Source organism: Rhododendron vialii, chromosome 7a, assembly GCF_030253575.1.
Source record: "Rhododendron vialii isolate Sample 1 chromosome 7a, ASM3025357v1".
NCBI lineage: Eukaryota > Viridiplantae > Streptophyta > Magnoliopsida > Ericales > Ericaceae > Rhododendron > Rhododendron vialii.
The window spans coordinates 13,910,854-13,930,374 of NC_080563.1; the positions used below are offsets into that span (position 1 = coordinate 13,910,854).

The 19,521-nt window shown below is 37.0% G+C and overlaps 1 pseudogene; it reads right to left on the bottom strand.

Annotated features, from left to right (window-relative positions):
- Positions 1–13,373: 13,373 nt before the first annotated feature.
- Positions 13,374–18,546, bottom strand: LOC131332677 (uncharacterized; annotated as a pseudogene).
- Between the last annotated feature and the right edge of the window lie 975 nt (positions 18,547–19,521).

Below are 19,521 nucleotides of genomic sequence, written 5' to 3' on the forward strand. Positions count from 1 at the left end.
GAGGCTAGGGAGATTTCTAATGGGTGTCAGAGGGGCCTCGGTCGGAATGGGAGAGGGGGTAAGTCTGCTAGGGGTAGGAAGAGGGGTAATCCCACTGTGGCTGTGGTGGAAATGGAGTTGGTGGAGGTGCCTATTTCTCAATCGTCTGGCCCTTTAGGGCTTATAGATGAGGCTGAGAAAGATGTTAGTGAGAAAGAAGGTTTGGGGGATTGTTCCATAGTTGGTGGATCTGATCGAGCTTTGGTGACTGGCCTTAATCAGCCATGCAAGCAATGGTGATTTTCAGCTGGAATGTTCAGGGGTTGGGGTGCCCACTGACATCCCAAATCTTACGAGGGTTGTGTACAATCCATCGCCCCCTAGTGGTATTTGTCATGAAGACTAAAATAAAAGGGATATTGTGATAACCCAATTTAAATCTTTAAAATTTTTCTTGCAATTTTGTCACCCTAGTCATTCTCGGAATAAATATCCTAACTTATGATAAATTTTGAATACTTCTTAAGAACAAAGGCCGAGCAATCACACTGATTTTCTTAACTCTCTATCTCTCTTTCCCCGAACATAACACCTCCCCGACACCCTCCATCTGAACTAACATTTAACGGATCACTTACCGTTAAGATTTAGAGAATATATTAATTTGTGACTTAAGATTTATAAAAGTAGAGTATTTTTTGCTGTAACTGTCAATTTTTATAAGATTTTACATATATCGCCATAACCTTTTAAACAACATCGGGGTACAGGAATAAGGCACTAGTCACTACAAGGCGAAAAGAATAATCCGGAAAGAATCGGATTAAATTCCCTAGATTTTGTGGATTTTATTGGATTCACAAAGATTTGATATAGATACACTTGGATTTTATTAGATTCCCTAAGATTTGATTAGATATTATTAAATATAATTGGATTTTCTTAGATTATGTAAGATTTGATTTAGATATTATTAGATTTGATTAGATTATATTAGATAATTCTAGAAGATATGGTCAGATTTTGTGAAAGATAATGTTAGATATGATTAGATTTTGTTGGATATTATAAGATTATATGAGATTTGCTCTAGATTTTGTTAGATAATATTGAATTTTATTAGATATTATTAGAATATATAAGATATTATTAGATTACATAAGATTATGATCATGATTTGATTTGATTTTCTAGATTTGATCTAGATTCTTCTTCCATTAGTATAAATAGGCCTCCCCTCCCTTCCCCTCCACACACCACACCTACACACACACAGTACACACATGGCACTTAGTTAAAGGAAAAGAAGGGGAGAGAGAGAGAGAGAGAGAGAGAGAGAGAGAAGAAGAAGAAGAAGAAGAAGAAAGAGAGAAAAGAGAGAAATCAAGGAAGGAGGAGAAAGAAAAATAAATTTAAAACAAGACGTTCCGAAATAAATATGTAGATTTTCGCATGGTAATTGTGCTTCTCGAACGAGGTGAGTTATGAATATACTCTGGGTACATATTGTTTTTCTAAAACTCATTTTGTGATTGTTTTATTAAATCTTATATGTTGAATAAAAATAAATTACATAAGTATAATCGTGAAAAGAAAAAGATTTTATAAAAAGACATGGGATTATTTTTCTTAAAAAGAAGTTTAATGGATATTGGTGTAACATCTGGGCGAAGAGCTCTGATGAGCTATGTTTGAATTGGCGCCTATGGATTGTGGAAAGGATACAGCCGGGTATCCATTGGATTGATATCAATTCCATTGTTTTGCTAGGGTCGCTCCCCGGACTACCGGATTACCGCCCAAGATGATGGTCTAGATGATAGTCAAGGTGAAACTATGATGGTTAAGATGATGATTGATATATCTCTCTTTGACTCACTTGTGATAATTGCAACTGGAATATGATTGTTCTATCTCTTATGATTTTGCAAGCTAATGGATTATTATGCTGTGTTTTTATCCTACTTAATCCCATGTTTATTATGTGGCCTTAGTATATCGTAACTTACTGAATTGATTTTGTGTTCCATAAAACCTTTTCAGGAATTTAGGGTTAAAGAAGGCTTATCCATTACATGTGAAAGATATTAGTTGTCGTGGCTAAATAAGGAAATAATGTGTTAATGAGTGGCGTTTGTGTGTGCGAGCCACAATTATATAATTTTAAAGTTGTAATCAGTAAACACGCTAGACAGCTCTAAATATAATATTTTATTTTTAATTTACGATCTTGGAAGTTTTGAATAAAAAGAATAATGATAATATTTTCTTTGTTGTGTGATATCTAGGCCTGGGGTGACTTTTAAATCACTGGCCATGTCACGAATTTCTACCCATCGGATTTGGGTCGTGACAGAGTTGGTATCAGAGCTAGGTTCGTAAAATATTTTTCTATAAAAACTCAGAGCTGTAGGAACACACAGAAAATCAATGCACTAGACTCAAAGTATGCTTAGATGGTAGTAGGCTCGTTAAGTTGTCAGCACGTTTAGTTTGGTAATTCTCTCTTTCTACGATTTCACGTTATTTCATCAGTCCTCCTCATGACCCCTCAATTGAATTTTCATATTTGAATCATAGAGCTAGCCATCCTTGAAATGTCATTGGGCGATTGATCTTGGATGTTATTTTGAAAATGCGTGCGGCCGACGCAATTTCAAGAGCTATATCTAGATTAGTCCCCCACATCTAAGTTTCAATGATTTCTTGACTGAACTTGATGAAATACTCTATATCTCTAGCATCACGGTGACATAGTTCTATTTGTTTCTGCTATTTTGAACTTTGGTCAAACGTCTGGTGTCCTTTCCAAAAATATTCTAGCGTTATTCTCTTATATCATTCTCAATAGCTAGAATGAGGCAAATAGAGACAAACCTCATGACTCTAGCGAATGATTGAACCAGACCACGAAATTGACCTATGAATTTTACGAACGGTTGGACTTGGAAATTTGTAGAACCTATGGATCATATTTCTATAGTAGGGTTACTAACCTAGTTACAAATAGGAATAATGTATTAATAATGCGGAGGTTAGTTACTAGTGATTTTTTTCAAAAAAAGAAGAAGAAGGATAGTTTAGAATTCCATATTGTTTGGGTGAAGCTGGTACCCATTTCATTGGTTCTTTCCTATAACTTAGAGTATAAGTAGTAAGATAATTGGTGAAAAATGGCGCAATCGGAAATTCAAAGGGTTAACGTGGTGGAGATTGTTTGGAGAACTATTTGATGGTATGGAGACATTCATTTTTGGAGGTATTGCATAAATTGGGGTTTCGTAGTTGGTACAGTATTGGTGTTCGTCTGGTATTTGGAAAAAAAAAATTGAAAAGGAAAGGAGTTTGTGCTAGACATTTATTTTTGAGGCTTTGTAGATATGTAGGTTGTTAGAAAACGGGGTACAACGTGATAATGAAGTTTGCCTTAGTAGGTTTGTTGTAACTAGTGGGCACTATATGAAAAAAAAAAAAGGGTGATGGAACACATGGGTTTTAGATACTTTGGCTGGATGGCTTGATAAAGTGGTATGCCCATTGAGTTTTTAGCAATATGGAGTGTATGAGCAGTTGGAGTTATTTTGTAGTGGTTGGGTTATGATATAGAGTATATGTGTTGGAGATTTCTTTTGGGTATGTGTAGATGTTTAAGAAGAAAATTTTAATATTGATTACTTAATTGGGGCTAGCACGAAGACGATATCTTTGAGGTTATTGACTTTTTTTTTATGCCTTAAGATTTTGGGCTTTGAAGTTGCAGAAAGAAGTAATTAGACATGGAACTATTTTATTATGAGTGTTATAGGTGTTGTTTCTGCTATTGGAAATTGAGGACTGTGTTGTGCTATTTTTGGACCAGACATTTGAGTTGAAGAATTACTATCTTTTAACGCATAATAAGAACTTATTATTTTGGAAGTGTTGTAGGCTATTGTATAGTATAAAGGTGTTATACGTGGCAAGAAATTAAATAGGGGATGAGTTCATTTGGGTGACAGTCGAAGAAACAACAAAGTATACATAAGGAAGTAGGCGTCGAAGATGTGAGAGTATTGTTGGTGTGATTGAGGGGTGTCACTGGAGGAGCCCTTACATTTGGAGTCTGACTATAAAAGATTATATGAGTTTTGAGTTAGAGTCGCCTAAATAATAGTAGGATAATAGTTTCATGTATTGGCCAATGATTTTGCATGGATGTGTAAGAATTTGTTTTGGAGAGGTCAACTTCTGATGATTAGGAAATTTGTTTTGCTTAGGAACACTGTATTTTATGAATTGCGATGGAGGAACTAAGGGGTATCGGAATATTTAGAAGCGCATGTTTCATAGAGGAGCACTAAGGGTATAAGAATTCTAATCTTGATTCACGAGACATTATGAGAGGCAAAGTTATAGAATGCTCAAGAACATTATCTTTACATATGGACATTTGATTCCTTGTATTCAATAGGCATTTGCATATTTGCATGATCAAGTAAATTGAGGAACAAAGGGTCTTGGGGTTACTCGTCACAACTATCGTAATTCTAGATGAGAAGCGCTAATGAGCAATAAGAAACTCAATGAAAAAGATTATTTATTTTTGAGGTATTGAAATTTTGGGTTGTTAACATTCACTTTTCAGCATATCAAGATTATTTAGATGTCGTTACTGAGAAACTTGAGATATAAGGATTGAGGAAACTAAAATTGATTGCTATTGGTATTATTCTGCTGGACAAGAAGGTTTTGTAGTGTGAAACCCCGAGTTTTAAAATGAAGTAATTCTATTTCGTTATGGTTTTGCTAGTAAATTGTTAGTTGGTTATTAGAGGCGTGGTGTGAATTGACGGATAACAAAACTTAGTACAAGACTTTTTTTTAGATGGAGAGATGTACAATAGGAGGAAGTTAATGCGTAGCAAGATAATACTTCTTGGGTGGACCATGGTGTGGAATGTTTATTGTGCCTCTATAGCTCTATTTATGCCAGAAGGAAACAGTGAGGAGCGGTGTGTCTTGCAAAAAAAAAAAAAGGAGGGAAAATTCTTCTATAGGTGGCATTATGGTGGTGCATGGGTGCACATGTGGATGAAAGAAATGGAAGGTTTTGCTCTAGGTGACAACTACATAAGTAAATAGTATTGGTGAAATTTGTTTATATAGTTTCAGGTGGGAATTCAAATTGACATATGCATACAAGTTAAAAATCTCTATGGAGTCAATTTTTAGTCAAAGGGAGTTTAGTCCCGAAGGAAAAAGAAATAGGAGTATTCTTCATGTCTATTATTGGACATGGGCTGTTGCACAGTAATTTCTTTGATGAGGAAGTTTGGTGTGTATATGTGTGGAGAAGACGACAATATGATGACCGACAATGAATTCAAGTGATGGAGTTTTGACATATTGTGGTGGCAAGACCTACTTACTCTATGGTCACTGTCGTTATTTTGAGGTTTAAGATAGAGTTATTGGCGAATGGAACAATTTTATTTAGTCAATTTTTTTCAAATTTTGGAAATTTTGAGACGTTGGTATTATTTAAGGTTGTTGGTTAAGCGCTGAAATAGAAAATTTAAGAAGTACATATGGAGGATTATTATATTGGGTAAGTTGGCATGGAGTTGGTAATTTTTGTTAAGCGGAGGAGATTACTAGTCACCACAGCCCTTAAAGTAGTAAATTATTGACTTTGATTTTTTTTAAGGTTATGAAGCTAGTAAGGATATAGTAGTAATGCTCTATTAAAGGTCATAATGTATCACGTACATTTGCAATCTTGTATGGGTTGATCTGTTAAAAATATATATACATATATATATATATAATAAAAAAATTATTTTTAAAGATTATAGTCAAGTTTGGAGGACCAAACTTCTTAAAGTGGGGGATGATGTGATAATCCAATTTCAACCTTCAAAATTTTTCTTGCAATTTTGTCATCCTAGTCATTTTCGGAATAAATATCCTAACTTATGATAAATTTTGAATACTTCTTTAAGAACAAAGGCCGAGCAATCACACTGATTTTCTTAACTCTCTATCTCTCTTTCCCCGAACATAACACCTCCCTGACACCCTCCAACTGAACTAACATTTAACGGGTCACTTACCGTTAAGATTTAGAGAATATATTAATTTGTGACTTAAGATTTATAAAAGTAGAGTATTTTTCGATGTAACTGTCAATTTTTATAAGACTTTACAAATATCGCAATAACCTTTTAAACAACATCGGGGTACAGGAATAAGGCACTAGTCACTATAAGACGAAAAGAATAATCCTAAAAGAATCGGATTAAATTTCCTAGATTTGTGGATTTTAATGGATTCACAAAAATTTGATATAGATACACATGGATTTTATTAGATTCCCTAAGATTTGATTAGATATTATTAAATATACTTGGATTTTCTTAGATTATGTAAGATTTGATTAGATTATATTAGATAATTCTAAAAGATATGGTTAGATTTTGTGAAAGATAATGTTAGATATGGTTAGATTATGTTGGATATTATAAGATTATATAAGATTTTGCTCTAGATTTTGTTAGATAATATTGGATTTTATTAGATTTTATTAGAATATATAAGATATTATTAGATTACATAAGATTATGATCATGATTTGATTTGATTTTCTAGATTTGATCTAGATTCTTCTTCCATTAGTATAAATAGGCCTTCTCTCCCTTCCCCTCCACACACCACACCTACACACACACTACACACATGGCACTTAGTTAAAGGAAAAGAAGGAAGGAAGGAAGGAGAGAGAGAGAGAGAGAGAGAGAGAGAGAGAGAGAGAGAGAGAGAGACAGAGAGAGAGAGAGAGAGAGAGAGAGAGAGAGAGAGAGAGAGAAGAAGAAGAAGAAGAAGAAGAAGAAGAAGAAGAAGAGAGAAATCAATGAAGGAGCAGAAAGAAAAATAAATTTAAAACAAGATGTTCCGCAATAAATATGTAGATTTTCGCATGGTAATTGTGCTTCTCAAACGAGGTGAGTTACGAATATACTCTGGGTACATATTGTTTTTCTAAAACTCATTTTGTGATTGTTTTATTAAATCTTATGTTGAATAAAAATAAATTACATAAGTATAATCGTGAAAAGAAAAAGATTTTTATAAAAAGATATGGGATTATTTTTCTTAAAAAGAAGTTTAATGGATATTGGTGTAACATCTGGGCGAAGAGCTCTGACGAGCTATGTTTGAATTGGCGCCTATGGATTGTGGAAATGATACGTCCGGGTATCCATTGGATTGATATCAATTCCATTGTTTTACTGGGGTCGCTCCCCGGGCTACCGGATTACCGCCCAAGATGATGGTCTAGATGATGGCCAAGATGATGGTCAAGGTGAAACTATGATGGTTAAGATGATGATTGATATATCTTTCTTTGTCTCACTTGTGGTGATTGCAACTAGAATATGATTGTTCTATCTCTTATGATTTTACAAGCTAATGGATTATTATGCTATGTTTTTATTCTACTTAATCTCATGTTTATTACGTGGCCTTATTATATCGAAACTTACCGAATTGGTTTTGTGTTCCATAAAACCTTTTCAGGAATTCAGGGTTAAAGAAGGCATATCCGTTACGTGTGAAAGATATCAGTTGTCGTGGCTAAATAAGGAAATAATGTGTTAATGAGTGGCGTTTGTGTGTGCGAGCCACAATTATATAATTTTAAAGTTGTAATCAGTGAACACGCTAAACAGCTCTGAATATAATATTTTATTTTTAATTTACGATCCTGGGAGTTTTGACTAAAAAGAATAATGATAATATTTTTGTTGTTGTGTGATTTCTAGGCCTGGGGTGACGTTTAAATCACTGGCCATGTCACGAATTTCTACCCATCGGATTTGGATCGTGATAGATATCCTAGAAAAAATAAGGAGAAGGCTCCACTTCTCGAATGGTAGCTATGTGGATCCAATTGAGCTATTGGGGGGTCTTGTGTTGTGGTGGAAGGATGGAGTTGATGTTGATGTTCGTTTCAAGTCGAGGAATTTATTCAGGTGTATTTTTAAGTGGTCTTCTATGGACTTATTTGATAACCTAAATTCAGCACTTAAAATTGAATCAATTAAGTAATAAATGATTAAGTAAATTTGATAACCACATTTTATATTGCTTAACAAATTAAGCACCATTTAAAATATAGGCTAAAAAGTTGAAAAAAATTACGTAGCTTTGAGCTACTTAATTCTGGCTGAATTTTTATGTACTAACATTGAACCATCATATCACCACCACAACTACTCTCACCAACACCAACACCTCCACCACCACCACTACACCACCACCACCACCACTCATCCACCACTCATCCACCACTAGCTCCACCACTCCACCACCAGCAGTTCCACCACCACCATTTCCTTCACTACCACCACTACCACATCACCACCACCAACTCAACCATTCCACCACCACCACTTCCTCCACTACCACCACCAGCTCCACCATTCTACCACCATCACTCCACCAACACCACCACCACCACTCCTACCACCACTTCACTACCACCATCACTACACCACCACCTACACCACTCCACCACCATCACTTCTTCCACTACCACCACCACTCTACCACCACCATCACTACACCACCACCACCGCTCCTACCACCAGCAGCTCCACCACCACCACTTCTTTCACTACCACCACCACCACATCACCACCACTAACTCTACCATTCCACCACCACCACTTCCTCCACCACTCTACCACCACCACTCCACCACCACCACCACCACCACCGCCGCTCCTACCACCACTACACCACCACTTCCACCACCTACATCACTCCACCACCACCACTTCCTCCACTACCACCACCACTCTACCACCACCACCACCGCTCCTACCACTAGCAGCTCCACCACCACTTCCTTCACTACCATCACCACCACATCACCACTACCAACTCCACCATTCCACCACCACCACTTCCTCCACTACCACCACCAGCTCCACCACTCTACCACCACCATCACTACACCACCATCACCGCTCTTACCACCACTTCACCACCACCACCACTTCTACCACCTACACCACTCCACCACCACCACTTCTTCCACTGCCACCACCACTCTACCACCCCCATCACTATACCACCACCACCGCTCCTACCACCACCACTTCCTTCACTACCACCACCACCACCACCACTTCCTTCACTACCACCACCACCAACTCCACCACTACTACTTCCTCCACTACCACCACCAGCTCCACCACTCTACCACCACCACTCCACCAACACCACCACCATCACTACACCACCACCATCGCTCCTACCACCACTTTACCACCACCACCACCTACACCACTCCACCACCACCACTCTACCACCACCATCACTACACCACCACCATTGCTCCTACCACCACTTCACCACCACCACCACCACCACTTCCACCACCTACACCACTCCACCACTACCACCACCACCACCACCACCACACTACCACCAATGCTCCTACCACCACCTCCACCACTCCACCACCATCATCCCAACCATCACCACCACCACTACCATCAAGACATGATGAGCACCCAATATTGTAGATATTTGGTGCGACTAGTCTCGCTTTATGTTGTTTTATCTTGCGTTTATTTAGCTTTTATAGCGATATCGCACGTAAGGTTGGTTTTTGTGTGTTTCAAGTAATTCATATAAATAAGGCACGTTTGAACGCCAAGGAATGTTCCGGATGCTTCCAAGTACCCGAAGACCCTGTCGGCCCCTTAAAATATGTCTAAGTATGGAAAAATGACTTTCTGAAAAAATATCGATTTTCAAGATAAAAAATGGCGGTAATTGGTCCTTGAATTTTTCTAAGAGTAACTACAAAGTTGCAAGATTTTATTTGAAGAGCAAGGTCATGTTTTGATCCATTTTCTCTTGAGAAAAATGTGCAGTTTTCTGTTTTGTACTAAAAGTGGGGGTTGACATTTTGATTTAATTGAAATCTTGAAATTTTGGTAATGTCATTATTTCCAAATGGGGGATACTTTCATATTTTCATTAAATAAATTAAAATAAAGAAAAGGTAAAAGAAAAGTTTAAAATGTAGTCTTTACTTAAGTTTAGAGAATGAAAATAAGATGTTGAGAAGCTGTGATGTTGCTAGAAGCTGTTTGCTGAAGCTGAAGCCTCAACCTGAAATCTGCAGTTTTGAAGAATGTTATCGATAACATCCTCAATGGTATCGATACCATTTGTCCCTTTTTGGTGCAGAAGTTGTCCAGACTCAAGGGTAGCGATACCTATCCCATTTGTTATCGATACCATGTTTCTCCGGGGGAATATTTGAGTGATGTTATCGATACCCTTTTGATAAGTATCGATAACATTGGTCTCTTGCAGATATTTTTACTGCTTTTTGGACTTTCCATTTATGAAATACTTGCCACTTTTGGCAAGTTCAGGGATATTTTGTGGAGAGAAAATGCTGAGTTGTATAAATACCCCTCTCTTTCCCCCTTAGTTGTAGCTAGCACTTATCTACTTTAGTTTCTAGTTTTAGTTCTCTCTCTAGGAGAGATTTTTCCATTGTTGTCTTGCTCCAAGCTTTCTTAGTTAATTTTCTTAAGAACTCAAGTAAGTATTTGTCTTATGTTAATGTCTCGTTTATTAATGTTGTAGCTACGGCTTGGATCATCCTTAATATCAAGTTTTTTAGATTTTGTCGGTTAAAAATGTTTGTCAATTCTAGCATGCTATCTAGTCTTTTCAATATGAGTGAGTAGTTTATTAGGCTCGGCCATGGGGTGATTAACACCTCGTGACTTATGTTTATCTTGCCTTTCCCAACTCAAGACTTGAGGTTTGGTTCGTAAATGTGCGTAATTTGCCCTTTTATGTAACAAAACTTACCGATGTTAATCTCCGGTGATCATGTGCTTGCTCACACAGTTTCAAGAGCTATGTCTCGGTTCGTGTTTGCCAAAAGAACCAAAGAACTTGCTCGCTTTTCAAACTATGCTTCTAGTTCATGACCTTGATATTTAGTTTGAATTCAAGTTTTGGCGTTGTTAATCTCCGGTGATCATGTGCTTGCACAAATGGTTTAGGGAGCGATGCCACATCTTGTGTTTAGCTTGTTATTCAAACTCTATATCAAGTCTAACCATTTTCATAGCTAAATCCTCCGGTTGATAGCCTATGCCATGCGATTCAACCGTATTTTCATTGAGAATTGTTAGATGGCTTAAGTTACGGGCGTTAGTAACTCCATTGCCTTACCGCTTTTAATTCTTAGTCCAAACTCATTTTCTAGTCTTTTTCATAAGGGTATTTCTCACATTTGAAAGGAAAACTAAAAGTTGCCCGTTTAAACGCCGCAAACCCTTACATCTACAATCCGAACAAGCTATATTCGAGCTCCCTATGGATCGACTCAGACTTCCTCTCTATACTATGCAAATCTTTAGTTGTAGTCTGGTTAATAAATAATTGAATTTGACAGCCGTTTGGTAAACTTCAACGACTACCGAATGGGCACATCAATACACCACTACCACCACTCCACCATACCACACCACTCCTCCACCACCACCAATACCAGCACTACACCACCCCACTACCATCACCACCTCCACCACTACACCACCACCACTACACCACCACCACCTCCACCACTCCTCCACCATTATCAGAAGTATATTGTGACTGTTAGTAAATTAAGAGAAAATTGAAACAAAATTAATTCATCATTTTTAATTCAGTACTTAATATATTTTATCAAACAGCTTTTCAGCTTAACAATTTCAGCATTCAGTTTCCAGTACTTAATTTTTCAGTTTTATCAAACAGCCCCTATGTCTAGCAGGTGGTTGTGTTCTTTTGTTTATGCCCCTCCTAATTGGCAGCAGAGGGTGGTTTTCTGGGATAAGCTGAGGAGGATTAGTGAAGAAAATAAATTCTCGTGGCTATGCATCGGGGATTTCAACAAAGTGGGTTCAATCTGGGAAAAGCAAGGGGTAATGTGTGCAGTTGTTCAAGAATCGAACAATTCCAACAGCTGATGTCGGATTGTGAACTAATCAACCTTGAGTTCAAGGGGCAATGTTATACGTGGACCAACGAGCAGTATTAGGGAAAGATTGGATAGAGCAGTGGCAAATGTGGATTGGAGAGACCTTTTCCCTTATGCACAGGTTTTTGATGATTTAATTCTAGGGTCTGATCATGCACCACTCATTGTGATTGTTTGTATTCCACTTAAGAAGGTCCTTTATAGATTTAAGTTTGAATCTACGTGGAGCACTAGTGAGGAATGTGGGGAGGTTATTTCAGGGGCTTGGAATTCTAGTCAAAGTGGGACGGTGTAGTTTGGTCTGACAAAAGCTAGCTAAGTGTAGGGATGCCCTCAAAGTATGGAGCAAGAAGAGTTTTGGAATCAACCTTGAGAAGATTAAAGAGCTCAAGACTCAAGTGGGCTATGTCCAGAATAAGGTCTTCTCGGAGGATGATTTTCAACAAGGAAAAAGCTATTAAGGAAGAGCTGGAAATGGCACGTCTGAGGGAGGAGATGTATCAGCACCAGAGATCGAGGCTAAAATTGGATCAAGTACGGAGATAAGAATACTTCCTTTTTTCATGCAACGGTGAATGAGAGAAGGCAGAGGAATCAAATTTCAAAGATCAAAGATAATATGGGGATCTGGTTAACGGAGGAGCAAAAACTTGATGTGAAATTTTAATTACTCGCAAGCGCACGAATCGTACCGAAGTATAGTAATGCAAGAGCGAGGTCGAACCCACAGGGACTTGTGATTTTTCTAGGAAAAATAAGTAACTCAAACCGATTAAACCCTAACCTAGTTGACAAAAGTTGTGATTGATTTTTAAACTAAAAATGAAAAGTAAAAACAATGAACTAAATTATCAAAGACGAGGAAATTGAAGTTTCTTTTTAATCAATGGAAAAATACTAAGGTTTCGGAATCCACGCTCATTAACTAGTATCATTAGATATTCATGATCATTGACTTTACCTAAAATTTCTTCATGATAAACTGAAAGCTAATTCTGTTACGTACCACGGAAAATATCATCGTGAAAGTTCATCAAAAAGTCTAATGTTTGTTCCTCTCCGCTCGCAAATATAAAACCAAATTATTAATTGTATCCACTTTTAACAAATCACAATAAATATCTAGTTTTATAGTTAACGATGAAAAACCAGCTTTTAATGCTAAAGACAATTCCAAATCATGAGTAAAACATGATTGAACTCATATCCAGAATCTATCCCTAACAATTGATTTGGAGCAAGAACAATTTAATCAAAATCAAACCACATATTCAGGTAAAATCAAATCTCATGAATATATAAATAATAATCATTAATGGGGCTTCATCCTCAACCCTAGTTAAAGAGTTTAACCGCTCATAGAGTCAAAACACATAAATACGTAAAGATAAAACTCCATTGAAGAAAATAAGGTCTCACAAAATATGACAAGATGTTCAACACTTAATTCCTCCTTGCTCGAGCCGTGGCCTCTGATCTTCGAATTCCCGTCGTGATCGTCAACTCCAGCCGAGGTAGTGCTTCTGCTGCGTGGTGGTAGTAAAGTGATATCTTCTACTGATCCTTAAATAATTAGAGCAAGAAAACTCTTTTGGAAATAGAATCCTCATTTCCTTCCCCAACTCTTAATTTCCCTTCTTTTAGGATTCTATAACACAATCCACGTGCCTACTAAAGGAAAGTCATAGGTTGGGTTCAACTCCTTCCAAAATCAGGTTCCATAATCACCAATGAACTTTGCCCAAAAATTGGGCCACGTGCATACAATCATATTAAAGTTAAGAAAACTTAATTCAATTTTGATCATGAAAAATTCTCTAGGCTTCATATATTTAGATTGCGCTTGACTATTTTAACCACGGGCTCATCTTTGACACCAAATAAAATTTGACTTCATGCTTTCTGGATTTGACGGGCAAAACGTAGTTACCTTCATTTTTTCCTGCAAAAACGATAATCCAATATAAGTGATGAAAGTTATAATAATCATAGGCAATTACACGCATTTTGGGACTAACAATATGTGATATGGGACTTCCATGTGTCAATAATGTGTGCTCATCAAATCCCCCAAACCTACATTTTGCTAGTCCTCGAGCAAGAGAAATAAAATTAAGACAAAGAAAAAGAACAATAATAACTAATCCTTTTTCGAAGGAGTCTGATTGCATTTAGCATATGCAACAAGCCTTTAAACCCCTAGGTTGCCCTCGTGGACGAGTTATAGTCCCGTGAAGGTTTGCCGTGAATATACCCACAAAATTCTTAAAAAGATGACACTCGATTAGAATTCCAAACAATAGTATATGGCCTCTCAAAGTAACTGGTGTGAGTGTAACACAAGTTAGAGGCAAGTTATTTCATTCATTAACAAAGTTAAACAAGTGAACATTCTAATCCGAATTAGTACAAAAACTGTTCCTCCCACATATATCTGGATAGAAAGAAATCACAAGGCATGCGTGTAAAGTGAAAAGTCACACAAAGATGTTCATTAACCTCGAAAACAATACACACACCTTCAATGCCTTAATACTCATCAAAATGCGTATATCAAATTATAGCCCCTCCCCTTTATTCATATATATTTCTTTTTTTTTCCTTTTTTTAATATATATTTTTTCTTGTGGTCGTGCAATGCCTTGGTCCCTTAAGCTTTCTAATTGACCCTTGTAGCGAGTTTTAGGCCAGTGACACCCAAACCAGACGGCTTTAGGGCACTAGATGTAGAGAACACCCCAACGGACTTAATCACTCAAGTCAAAAAGGCTACGAACCGAAGCTAACCACACATGACAATCGCAGAACTCTCCACCGTTTGACGCGAACACTCACTGCTTACTGAGGCAAGAGGCCCGGATGCTAAGTGAAAAGCCCGAAAAAGCATGCACTTTATTCATTATTATTAATTTTTTTTTGGGAAAGGACATTAAGCATTCCAATAAGACATCTGACTCATACTGAGGCATCAAGAATATATGTAAGGCACTCGAGGTCAATTTCAAATTTAAGTGTGATAGTGCTTGTGTAAAGGCATGTACACAAGTGATTAATCGCTATCCAAACATAGGTGATACTCTCTCCGTCCCACTTTGTTCTGCCTGTTTCCTTTTTGGAACATCCCAAAAAATTATCGATATCTCACAATCTATAATATTTTATTAAATGCTCAAATACTTGATTGCAAAAATGCTTACAATCTATAATATTCACAACTTTATGCGTTATGATATATTTTTCATTAAATGCTCAAATACTCAATTGCAAAAATGCTTACCGCCATCGCTAATAATAGCTCGTGGTGTCCCAAAACGAGCAAACACATTATCTTTCAAAAACTACACCACCACTTTGTGATCATTAGTTTTACATGCAATGGCTTCAACCCACTTAGAAACATAATCAACAGCGACAAAGATATATAAATTACCAAAGGAATTAGGGAATGGACCCATAAAATCAATGCCCCATACATCAAATATCTCTACAATCAGAATTGGGTTGAGAGGCATCATATTTCTCCTTGTAATACGACCTAATTTTTGACAACGCTCACAAGCTATACAGTATGCATGTGAATCTTGAAAAATAGAAGGCCAATAAAATCCACACCGCAAAATTTTTGCAGTCGTCTTTTTAGCACTAAAATGGCCTCCACATGCATAATCATGACAAAAAGAAATGACACTTCGTTGGTCACTTTCAGGAATGCACCTTCTAATAATCTGGTCTGGGCAATATTTAAACAAGTATGGATCATCCCAAAAGAAGTACTTAATCTTAGATAAAAATTTAGATTTATCATATTTGGGCCAATGCAAAGGTATCTCTCCAGTTACAAGATAATTTACAATATCTGCAAACCAAGGTGAAGATAATTGAGACACATGCATCAATTGTTCATCAGGAAAAGTTTCAGAGATGGGCAATGAATCCTCAGTGAACTCAACAATTAATCTAGACAGATGGTCAGCTACCACATTTTCGGAGCCTTTTTTTATCTCGAATCTCAATATCAAATTCTTGCAGTAACAAAATCCATCTAATTAATCTAGATTTAGCATCTTTTTTAGACAACAGATACTTCAATGCAGCATGATCCGAATAGACTAAGACATTAGAACCCAATAAATAAGCTCTAAACTTATCAAGTGCAAAAACAACTGCTAGTAACTCCTTTTCTATTGTGGAATAGTTTAGTTGTGCATCGTTTAAAGTCTTACTAGCATATTAAATTACATGAGGGAGCTTATCGACACATTGTCCTAAAACAGCGCCTACTACGTAATCAGAGGTATCACACATAATTTCAAAAGGGACATTCCAATTGGGTGGTCGAATTATAGGGGTGGAGGTCAACTCACTTTTTAATCTCTCAAAAGCATGAAGGCACTCCTCATTGAACACAAACGGGGAATCTTTGGCTAGCAAATTATATAGAGGTTTAGCAATTTTACTAAAGTCTTTAATGAACCTCCTATAAAAGCCCGCATGACCCAAAAATGATCTAATCTCTTTTATAGTACGTGGGGGTGGAAGGTTAGATATCAAATCAATTTTAGCTTTATCCACTTCAATACCTTTATGCGAGATGATATGCCCTAATACAATTCCTTGCTTAACCATAAAGTGACATTTTTCCCAATTAAGCACAAGACTTTTTTCTTTACATCGCACTAACACTATGGTCAAATGGTGTAAGCATTCATCAAAAGAAGATCCAAAAACTGAAAAATCATCCATAAACACTTCCAAAAAATGTTCTACCATGTCAGAAAAAATACTAACCATGCATCGCTGAAAGGTGGCTGGTGCATTGCATAGTCCAAATGGCATGCGGCGGTAGGCAAAAGTACCATAAGGGCATGTGAACATGTCTTTTCTTGGTCTTCCGGTGCAATGGGAATTTGATTATAACCAGAATAACCATCGAGAAAGCAATAATACTCATGTCCCGCCAATCTTTCTAACATTTGGTCGATAAACGGTAAAGGAAAATGATCTTTTCGTGTCATGGAATTTAATTTTTGATAGTCTATGCAAACACGTCATCCTGTTTGAACACGGGTTGGAACTAATTCATTGTCTTCATTTTTTACTACCGTCACACCCGATTTCTTAGGAACAACTTGAACAGGACTCACCCAATTGCTATCAGAGATTGGATAAATAACTCTAGCATCTAAAAGCTTAAGAATTTCTGCTCTAACTACTTCTTGCATAGCAGGATTTAGATGCCTTTCTGGCTCACGTGAAGTTTTAGCATTTTCCTCTAAATGGATTCTATGCATGACCAATGAAGGACTAACTCCCTTGATATCATTTATGGACCACCCTATTGCTTCCTTGTGCTCTTTTAGAACATTCAACAATTTTTGTTCTTGTGTATCATCTAAATCAGAGGCTATGATTATTGGTAAAGACTCACAAGGGCCAAGGAATTTGTATTTGAGAGTGTTTGGCAATGGTTTGAGTTCTAACTTAGGTGGCTCCACTATAGATGGAAGTGCTGGTGATGTAGACAGTGAAAGAGGAACCACTTTTGGTTGCCATTCATCAATGCTCATTAACAGGGCAGCATCTAATAAAGCATTAACCTGCTCAATTGATTCATCTATGTCAAATTCACATCCAAAATGAGCTAGACAAGCTTCTAAGGAATCCTCATAACTTGACTGAACAAAAGTATTTTCAACCAAAGTGTCTATCATACAAACTGTACTAACCTCATCTTCATCTAGTGGTTGCTTGCTTGTATTAAAAAATTTTTGCTCGACAGTCATATTACCAAATGATAATTTCATTACGCCATTTCTACAATTGATTAAAGCATTAGAAGTGGCTAAGAAAGGACGCACTAAAATAACAGGAATTTGCCCATTAGAGTTTTGGACAGGCTGAGTGTCAAGGACTATGAAGTCCACAGGAAAATAGAATTTGTCAACCTTAATTAGAACATCCTCAATGACTCCTCTAGGAATTTTGATAGATCTATCAGCTAATTGGAGTGTTACTTGAGTGGTTTTTAACTCTCCTAACCCTAATTGTGAGTACACTGAGTAAGGCAATAAATTGACGCTCGCCTCCAAATCTAACAAAGCCTGATCGATATGATGGTTACCTATAACGCAAGAAATTGTTGGACAACCAGGGTCTTTATATTTTATTGGAATTTTGCATTGGATAATGGAGCTAACCTGTTCAGTTAAAAATGCCTTCTTTGGAACATTTGTCTTCCTTTTTATAGTGACTAGATCTTTCAAAAATTTAGCATACGAGGGCACTTGTTGAATGGCATCTAAGAATGGAATGTTGATTTGCACTTGCTTAAACACTTGTAGAATGTCTCCAAATTGTGCGCGTTTCTTAGGAGCTACTAGTCGATGAGGATAAGGAGCTTTAGGGACAAAGTTCCTAATAGGTGGCTCTATTATAAGTGGTGGAGAACTAGACTCTTGAACTTTAGTAGGATCAACATGATTCTCTTCTTTTTCAGCTTCAGCTAATTCTTTTGTTGGCATACTAACTTTATTATCAACTTCTTTCCTGGATCTAAAGGTAATGATTGATTGAACATGGTGTTGCTCGTTTGAAGGAGTAGAGGTGGTGCCTATAGAAAACTGCCCTTTTGGATTCATTAGAGTTTGACTCGGAAACTTCCCTTTCTCTCTCTCTGCAACTTGATTAGCCAATTGACCCATTTGATTTTCCAATTTAGCGATGGCTATGTGAGTGAAATTTTTAATCTCAGTAATGGCTTGAGTGTTCAAATGAGTAGTACTTTTCATTTCAGCCATGAATGCTTTAAGAGTGTCATCTAAGGATGATTGTTGTTGTGGTGCAACAGATTGGAAGTTCGGTTGAGACACGGGAGTTGGAGCATAAAAAGACTGAGATTGAGCAAGATATGATTTGTAGGAGGACGAAAACCTGGGGGAGATTGGTTTTGTGAATGAAAAGGTTGCCCACCTATATTTGTAGAAGGTTGGTTCTGACGCCATGAAAAGTTTGGATGATTTTGCCAATTTTGGTTGTATGTTTCCGAAAAAGGACTAGCAAATGATTTTCCATAACTATTAAATGCGTTAGCTTGTTCAACATGGCTATCAGAATATCCAATAATGGAAGGACATGTTTGTGTTGTGTGCATGTGACTACCGTAAAGAGAACAGACCTCACTTTGAACTTGATTGGCTGACTCCATAGTTTTACTTAAAACTAACGCCTCAACCTTTTGAGTAAGATTATCTAACTTTACTCTCATATCTGAATCTTCTTTCACCTCATATAATCCCCCTCTCTTAGGTGTGGAAGTTGGTTTGTCTCAATGAGAAGTAAAATCCCACTGTCGAGATCTCTCAGACAAATTTTCAAGAAATTCATAAGCTGCTTCACCCCTAAGATTTAAAAAATCACCACCGTTCATTGATTCAATCATATTGTGATTAGACTGAGTTAAACCATTATAGAAAAATTGGACAAGTCTCCATGTTTCA